The sequence below is a fragment of the Procambarus clarkii genome, chromosome 7, assembly GCF_040958095.1.
Source record: "Procambarus clarkii isolate CNS0578487 chromosome 7, FALCON_Pclarkii_2.0, whole genome shotgun sequence".
NCBI classification, from domain to species: Eukaryota; Metazoa; Arthropoda; class Malacostraca; order Decapoda; family Cambaridae; genus Procambarus; species Procambarus clarkii.
This window is the reverse complement of record NC_091156.1, coordinates 51,135,123-51,143,384: the sequence shown is the minus strand read 5'-3', so window position 1 is coordinate 51,143,384 and position 8,262 is coordinate 51,135,123.

Sequence of the window (8,262 nt, the reverse complement as noted above, 5' to 3'; positions counted from 1 at the left end):
GAGGTAGGAATTCTGGGGTATTTAACCAACCAGAACTCCAATCCTCTCCCAGGCAATGAGATAGTGTGGGACCTCTGATGCTCTTTCATCGATTCCTGTTATATGGGAAAACTCAGTGCCAAATGCTTAATGCACAGACTACCCTATTCCAGTAGCTGAAGTTTATAACTTTTTAGACACTCAACCCACCAGGGGACTCGAACACTGGCCAACAAGGTGGCAGTTGCATGCTGTATCCACTACACCATACTTCAAAGCCATTAAGAGAGGTAGGAATTCTGGGGTATTTAACCAACCAGAACTCCAATCCTCTCCCAGGCAATGAGATAGTGTGGGACCTCTGATGCTCTTTCATCGATTCCTGTTATATGGGAAAACTCAGTGCCAAATGCTTAATGCACAGACTACCCTATTCCAGTAGCTGAAGTTTATAACTTTTTAGACACTCAACCCACCAGGGGACTCGAACACTGGCCAACAAGGTGGCAGTTGCATGCTGTATCCACTACACCATACTTCAAAGCCATTAAGAGAGGTAGGAATTCTGGGGTATTTAACCAACCAGAACTCCAATCCTCTCCCAGGCAATGAGATAGTGTGGGACCTCTGATGCTCTTTCATCGATTCCTGTTATATGGGAAAACTCAGTGCCAAATGCTTAATGCACAGACTACCCTATTCCAGTAGCTGAAGTTTATAACTTTTTAGACACTCAACCCACCAGGGGACTCGAACACTGGCCAACAAGGTGGCAGTTGCATGCTGTATCCACTACACCATACTTCAAAGCCATTAAGAGAGGTAGGAATTCTGGGGTATTTAACCAACCAGAACTCCAATCCTCTCCCAGGCAATGAGATAGTGTGGGACCTCTGATGCTCTTTCATCGATTCCTGTTATATGGGAAAACTCAGTGCCAAATGCTTAATGCACAGACTACCCTATTCCAGTAGCTGAAGTTTATAACTTTTTAGACACTCAACCCACCAGGGGACTCGAACACTGGCCAACAAGGTGGCAGTTGCATGCTGTATCCACTACACCATACTTCAAAGCCATTAAGAGAGGTAGGAATTCTGGGGTATTTAACCAACCAGAACTCCAATCCTCTCCCAGGCAATGAGATAGTGTGGGACCTCTGATGCTCTTTCATCGATTCCTGTTATATGGGAAAACTCAGTGCCAAATGCTTAATGCACAGACTACCCTATTCCAGTAGCTGAAGTTTATAACTTTTTAGACACTCAACCCACCAGGGGACTCGAACACTGGCCAACAAGGTGGCAGTTGCATGCTGTATCCACTACACCATACTTCAAAGCCATTAAGAGAGGTAGGAATTCTGGGGTATTTAACCAACCAGAACTCCAATCCTCTCCCAGGCAATGAGATAGTGTGGGACCTCTGATGCTCTTTCATCGATTCCTGTTATATGGGAAAACTCAGTGCCAAATGCTTAATGCACAGACTACCCTATTCCAGTAGCTGAAGTTTATAACTTTTTAGACACTCAACCCACCAGGGGACTCGAACACTGGCCAACAAGGTGGCAGTTGCATGCTGTATCCACTACACCATACTTCAAAGCCATTAAGAGAGGTAGGAATTCTGGGGTATTTAACCAACCAGAACTCCAATCCTCTCCCAGGCAATGAGATAGTGTGGGACCTCTGATGCTCTTTCATCGATTCCTGTTATATGGGAAAACTCAGTGCCAAATGCTTAATGCACAGACTACCCTATTCCAGTAGCTGAAGTTTATAACTTTTTAGACACTCAACCCACCAGGGGACTCGAACACTGGCCAACAAGGTGGCAGTTGCATGCTGTATCCACTACACCATACTTCAAAGCCATTAAGAGAGGTAGGAATTCTGGGGTATTTAACCAACCAGAACTCCAATCCTCTCCCAGGCAATGAGATAGTGTGGGACCTCTGATGCTCTTTCATCGATTCCTGTTATATGGGAAAACTCAGTGCCAAATGCTTAATGCACAGACTACCCTATTCCAGTAGCTGAAGTTTATAACTTTTTAGACACTCAACCCACCAGGGGACTCGAACACTGGCCAACAAGGTGGCAGTTGCATGCTGTATCCACTACACCATACTTCAAAGCCATTAAGAGAGGTAGGAATTCTGGGGTATTTAACCAACCAGAACTCCAATCCTCTCCCAGGCAATGAGATAGTGTGGGACCTCTGATGCTCTTTCATCGATTCCTGTTATATGGGAAAACTCAGTGCCAAATGCTTAATGCACAGACTACCCTATTCCAGTAGCTGAAGTTTATAACTTTTTAGACACTCAACCCACCAGGGGACTCGAACACTGGCCAACAAGGTGGCAGTTGCATGCTGTATCCACTACACCATACTTCAAAGCCATTAAGAGAGGTAGGAATTCTGGGGTATTTAACCAACCAGAACTCCAATCCTCTCCCAGGCAATGAGATAGTGTGGGACCTCTGATGCTCTTTCATCGATTCCTGTTATATGGGAAAACTCAGTGCCAAATGCTTAATGCACAGACTACCCTATTCCAGTAGCTGAAGTTTATAACTTTTTAGACACTCAACCCACCAGGGGACTCGAACACTGGCCAACAAGGTGGCAGTTGCATGCTGTATCCACTACACCATACTTCAAAGCCATTAAGAGAGGTAGGAATTCTGGGGTATTTAACCAACCAGAACTCCAATCCTCTCCCAGGCAATGAGATAGTGTGGGACCTCTGATGCTCTTTCATCGATTCCTGTTATATGGGAAAACTCAGTGCCAAATGCTTAATGCACAGACTACCCTATTCCAGTAGCTGAAGTTTATAACTTTTTAGACACTCAACCCACCAGGGGACTCGAACACTGGCCAACAAGGTGGCAGTTGCATGCTGTATCCACTACACCATACTTCAAAGCCATTAAGAGAGGTAGGAATTCTGGGGTATTTAACCAACCAGAACTCCAATCCTCTCCCAGGCAATGAGATAGTGTGGGACCTCTGATGCTCTTTCATCGATTCCTGTTATATGGGAAAACTCAGTGCCAAATGCTTAATGCACAGACTACCCTATTCCAGTAGCTGAAGTTTATAACTTTTTAGACACTCAACCCACCAGGGGACTCGAACACTGGCCAACAAGGTGGCAGTTGCATGCTGTATCCACTACACCATACTTCAAAGCCATTAAGAGAGGTAGGAATTCTGGGGTATTTAACCAACCAGAACTCCAATCCTCTCCCAGGCAATGAGATAGTGTGGGACCTCTGATGCTCTTTCATCGATTCCTGTTATATGGGAAAACTCAGTGCCAAATGCTTAATGCACAGACTACCCTATTCCAGTAGCTGAAGTTTATAACTTTTTAGACACTCAACCCACCAGGGGACTCGAACACTGGCCAACAAGGTGGCAGTTGCATGCTGTATCCACTACACCATACTTCAAAGCCATTAAGAGAGGTAGGAATTCTGGGGTATTTAACCAACCAGAACTCCAATCCTCTCCCAGGCAATGAGATAGTGTGGGACCTCTGATGCTCTTTCATCGATTCCTGTTATATGGGAAAACTCAGTGCCAAATGCTTAATGCACAGACTACCCTATTCCAGTAGCTGAAGTTTATAACTTTTTAGACACTCAACCCACCAGGGGACTCGAACACTGGCCAACAAGGTGGCAGTTGCATGCTGTATCCACTACACCATACTTCAAAGCCATTAAGAGAGGTAGGAATTCTGGGGTATTTAACCAACCAGAACTCCAATCCTCTCCCAGGCAATGAGATAGTGTGGGACCTCTGATGCTCTTTCATCGATTCCTGTTATATGGGAAAACTCAGTGCCAAATGCTTAATGCACAGACTACCCTATTCCAGTAGCTGAAGTTTATAACTTTTTAGACACTCAACCCACCAGGGGACTCGAACACTGGCCAACAAGGTGGCAGTTGCATGCTGTATCCACTACACCATACTTCAAAGCCATTAAGAGAGGTAGGAATTCTGGGGTATTTAACCAACCAGAACTCCAATCCTCTCCCAGGCAATGAGATAGTGTGGGACCTCTGATGCTCTTTCATCGATTCCTGTTATATGGGAAAACTCAGTGCCAAATGCTTAATGCACAGACTACCCTATTCCAGTAGCTGAAGTTTATAACTTTTTAGACACTCAACCCACCAGGGGACTCGAACACTGGCCAACAAGGTGGCAGTTGCATGCTGTATCCACTACACCATACTTCAAAGCCATTAAGAGAGGTAGGAATTCTGGGGTATTTAACCAACCAGAACTCCAATCCTCTCCCAGGCAATGAGATAGTGTGGGACCTCTGATGCTCTTTCATCGATTCCTGTTATATGGGAAAACTCAGTGCCAAATGCTTAATGCACAGACTACCCTATTCCAGTAGCTGAAGTTTATAACTTTTTAGACACTCAACCCACCAGGGGACTCGAACACTGGCCAACAAGGTGGCAGTTGCATGCTGTATCCACTACACCATACTTCAAAGCCATTAAGAGAGGTAGGAATTCTGGGGTATTTAACCAACCAGAACTCCAATCCTCTCCCAGGCAATGAGATAGTGTGGGACCTCTGATGCTCTTTCATCGATTCCTGTTATATGGGAAAACTCAGTGCCAAATGCTTAATGCACAGACTACCCTATTCCAGTAGCTGAAGTTTATAACTTTTTAGACACTCAACCCACCAGGGGACTCGAACACTGGCCAACAAGGTGGCAGTTGCATGCTGTATCCACTACACCATACTTCAAAGCCATTAAGAGAGGTAGGAATTCTGGGGTATTTAACCAACCAGAACTCCAATCCTCTCCCAGGCAATGAGATAGTGTGGGACCTCTGATGCTCTTTCATCGATTCCTGTTATATGGGAAAACTCAGTGCCAAATGCTTAATGCACAGACTACCCTATTCCAGTAGCTGAAGTTTATAACTTTTTAGACACTCAACCCACCAGGGGACTCGAACACTGGCCAACAAGGTGGCAGTTGCATGCTGTATCCACTACACCATACTTCAAAGCCATTAAGAGAGGTAGGAATTCTGGGGTATTTAACCAACCAGAACTCCAATCCTCTCCCAGGCAATGAGATAGTGTGGGACCTCTGATGCTCTTTCATCGATTCCTGTTATATGGGAAAACTCAGTGCCAAATGCTTAATGCACAGACTACCCTATTCCAGTAGCTGAAGTTTATAACTTTTTAGACACTCAACCCACCAGGGGACTCGAACACTGGCCAACAAGGTGGCAGTTGCATGCTGTATCCACTACACCATACTTCAAAGCCATTAAGAGAGGTAGGAATTCTGGGGTATTTAACCAACCAGAACTCCAATCCTCTCCCAGGCAATGAGATAGTGTGGGACCTCTGATGCTCTTTCATCGATTCCTGTTATATGGGAAAACTCAGTGCCAAATGCTTAATGCACAGACTACCCTATTCCAGTAGCTGAAGTTTATAACTTTTTAGACACTCAACCCACCAGGGGACTCGAACACTGGCCAACAAGGTGGCAGTTGCATGCTGTATCCACTACACCATACTTCAAAGCCATTAAGAGAGGTAGGAATTCTGGGGTATTTAACCAACCAGAACTCCAATCCTCTCCCAGGCAATGAGATAGTGTGGGACCTCTGATGCTCTTTCATCGATTCCTGTTATATGGGAAAACTCAGTGCCAAATGCTTAATGCACAGACTACCCTATTCCAGTAGCTGAAGTTTATAACTTTTTAGACACTCAACCCACCAGGGGACTCGAACACTGGCCAACAAGGTGGCAGTTGCATGCTGTATCCACTACACCATACTTCAAAGCCATTAAGAGAGGTAGGAATTCTGGGGTATTTAACCAACCAGAACTCCAATCCTCTCCCAGGCAATGAGATAGTGTGGGACCTCTGATGCTCTTTCATCGATTCCTGTTATATGGGAAAACTCAGTGCCAAATGCTTAATGCACAGACTACCCTATTCCAGTAGCTGAAGTTTATAACTTTTTAGACACTCAACCCACCAGGGGACTCGAACACTGGCCAACAAGGTGGCAGTTGCATGCTGTATCCACTACACCATACTTCAAAGCCATTAAGAGAGGTAGGAATTCTGGGGTATTTAACCAACCAGAACTCCAATCCTCTCCCAGGCAATGAGATAGTGTGGGACCTCTGATGCTCTTTCATCGATTCCTGTTATATGGGAAAACTCAGTGCCAAATGCTTAATGCACAGACTACCCTATTCCAGTAGCTGAAGTTTATAACTTTTTAGACACTCAACCCACCAGGGGACTCGAACACTGGCCAACAAGGTGGCAGTTGCATGCTGTATCCACTACACCATACTTCAAAGCCATTAAGAGAGGTAGGAATTCTGGGGTATTTAACCAACCAGAACTCTCCAATCCTCTCCCAGGCAATGAGATAGTGTGGGACCTCTGATGCTCTTTCATCGATTCCTGTTATATGGGAAAACTCAGTGCCAAATGCTTAATGCACAGACTACCCTATTCCAGTAGCTGAAGTTTATAACTTTTTAGACACTCAACCCACCAGGGGACTCGAACACTGGCCAACAAGGTGGCAGTTGCATGCTGTATCCACTACACCATACTTCAAAGCCATTAAGAGAGGTAGGAATTCTGGGGTATTTAACCAACCAGAACTCCAATCCTCTCCCAGGCAATGAGATAGTGTGGGACCTCTGATGCTCTTTCATCGATTCCTGTTATATGGGAAAACTCAGTGCCAAATGCTTAATGCACAGACTACCCTATTCCAGTAGCTGAAGTTTATAACTTTTTAGACACTCAACCCACCAGGGGACTCGAACACTGGCCAACAAGGTGGCAGTTGCATGCTGTATCCACTACACCATACTTCAAAGCCATTAAGAGAGGTAGGAATTCTGGGGTATTTAACCAACCAGAACTCCAATCCTCTCCCAGGCAATGAGATAGTGTGGGACCTCTGATGCTCTTTCATCGATTCCTGTTATATGGGAAAACTCAGTGCCAAATGCTTAATGCACAGACTACCCTATTCCAGTAGCTGAAGTTTATAACTTTTTAGACACTCAACCCACCAGGGGACTCGAACACTGGCCAACAAGGTGGCAGTTGCATGCTGTATCCACTACACCATACTTCAAAGCCATTAAGAGAGGTAGGAATTCTGGGGTATTTAACCAACCAGAACTCCAATCCTCTCCCAGGCAATGAGATAGTGTGGGACCTCTGATGCTCTTTCATCGATTCCTGTTATATGGGAAAACTCAGTGCCAAATGCTTAATGCACAGACTACCCTATTCCAGTAGCTGAAGTTTATAACTTTTTAGACACTCAACCCACCAGGGGACTCGAACACTGGCCAACAAGGTGGCAGTTGCATGCTGTATCCACTACACCATACTTCAAAGCCATTAAGAGAGGTAGGAATTCTGGGGTATTTAACCAACCAGAACTCCAATCCTCTCCCAGGCAATGAGATAGTGTGGGACCTCTGATGCTCTTTCATCGATTCCTGTTATATGGGAAAACTCAGTGCCAAATGCTTAATGCACAGACTACCCTATTCCAGTAGCTGAAGTTTATAACTTTTTAGACACTCAACCCACCAGGGGACTCGAACACTGGCCAACAAGGTGGCAGTTGCATGCTGTATCCACTACACCATACTTCAAAGCCATTAAGAGAGGTAGGAATTCTGGGGTATTTAACCAACCAGAACTCCAATCCTCTCCCAGGCAATGAGATAGTGTGGGACCTCTGATGCTCTTTCATCGATTCCTGTTATATGGGAAAACTCAGTGCCAAATGCTTAATGCACAGACTACCCTATTCCAGTAGCTGAAGTTTATAACTTTTTAGACACTCAACCCACCAGGGGACTCGAACACTGGCCAACAAGGTGGCAGTTGCATGCTGTATCCACTACACCATACTTCAAAGCCATTAAGAGAGGTAGGAATTCTGGGGTATTTAACCAACCAGAACTCCAATCCTCTCCCAGGCAATGAGATAGTGTGGGACCTCTGATGCTCTTTCATCGATTCCTGTTATATGGGAAAACTCAGTGCCAAATGCTTAATGCACAGACTACCCTATTCCAGTAGCTGAAGTTTATAACTTTTTAGACACTCAACCCACCAGGGGACTCGAACACTGGCCAACAAGGTGGCAGTTGCATGCTGTATCCACTACACCATACTTCAAAGCCATTAAGAGAGGTAGGAATTCT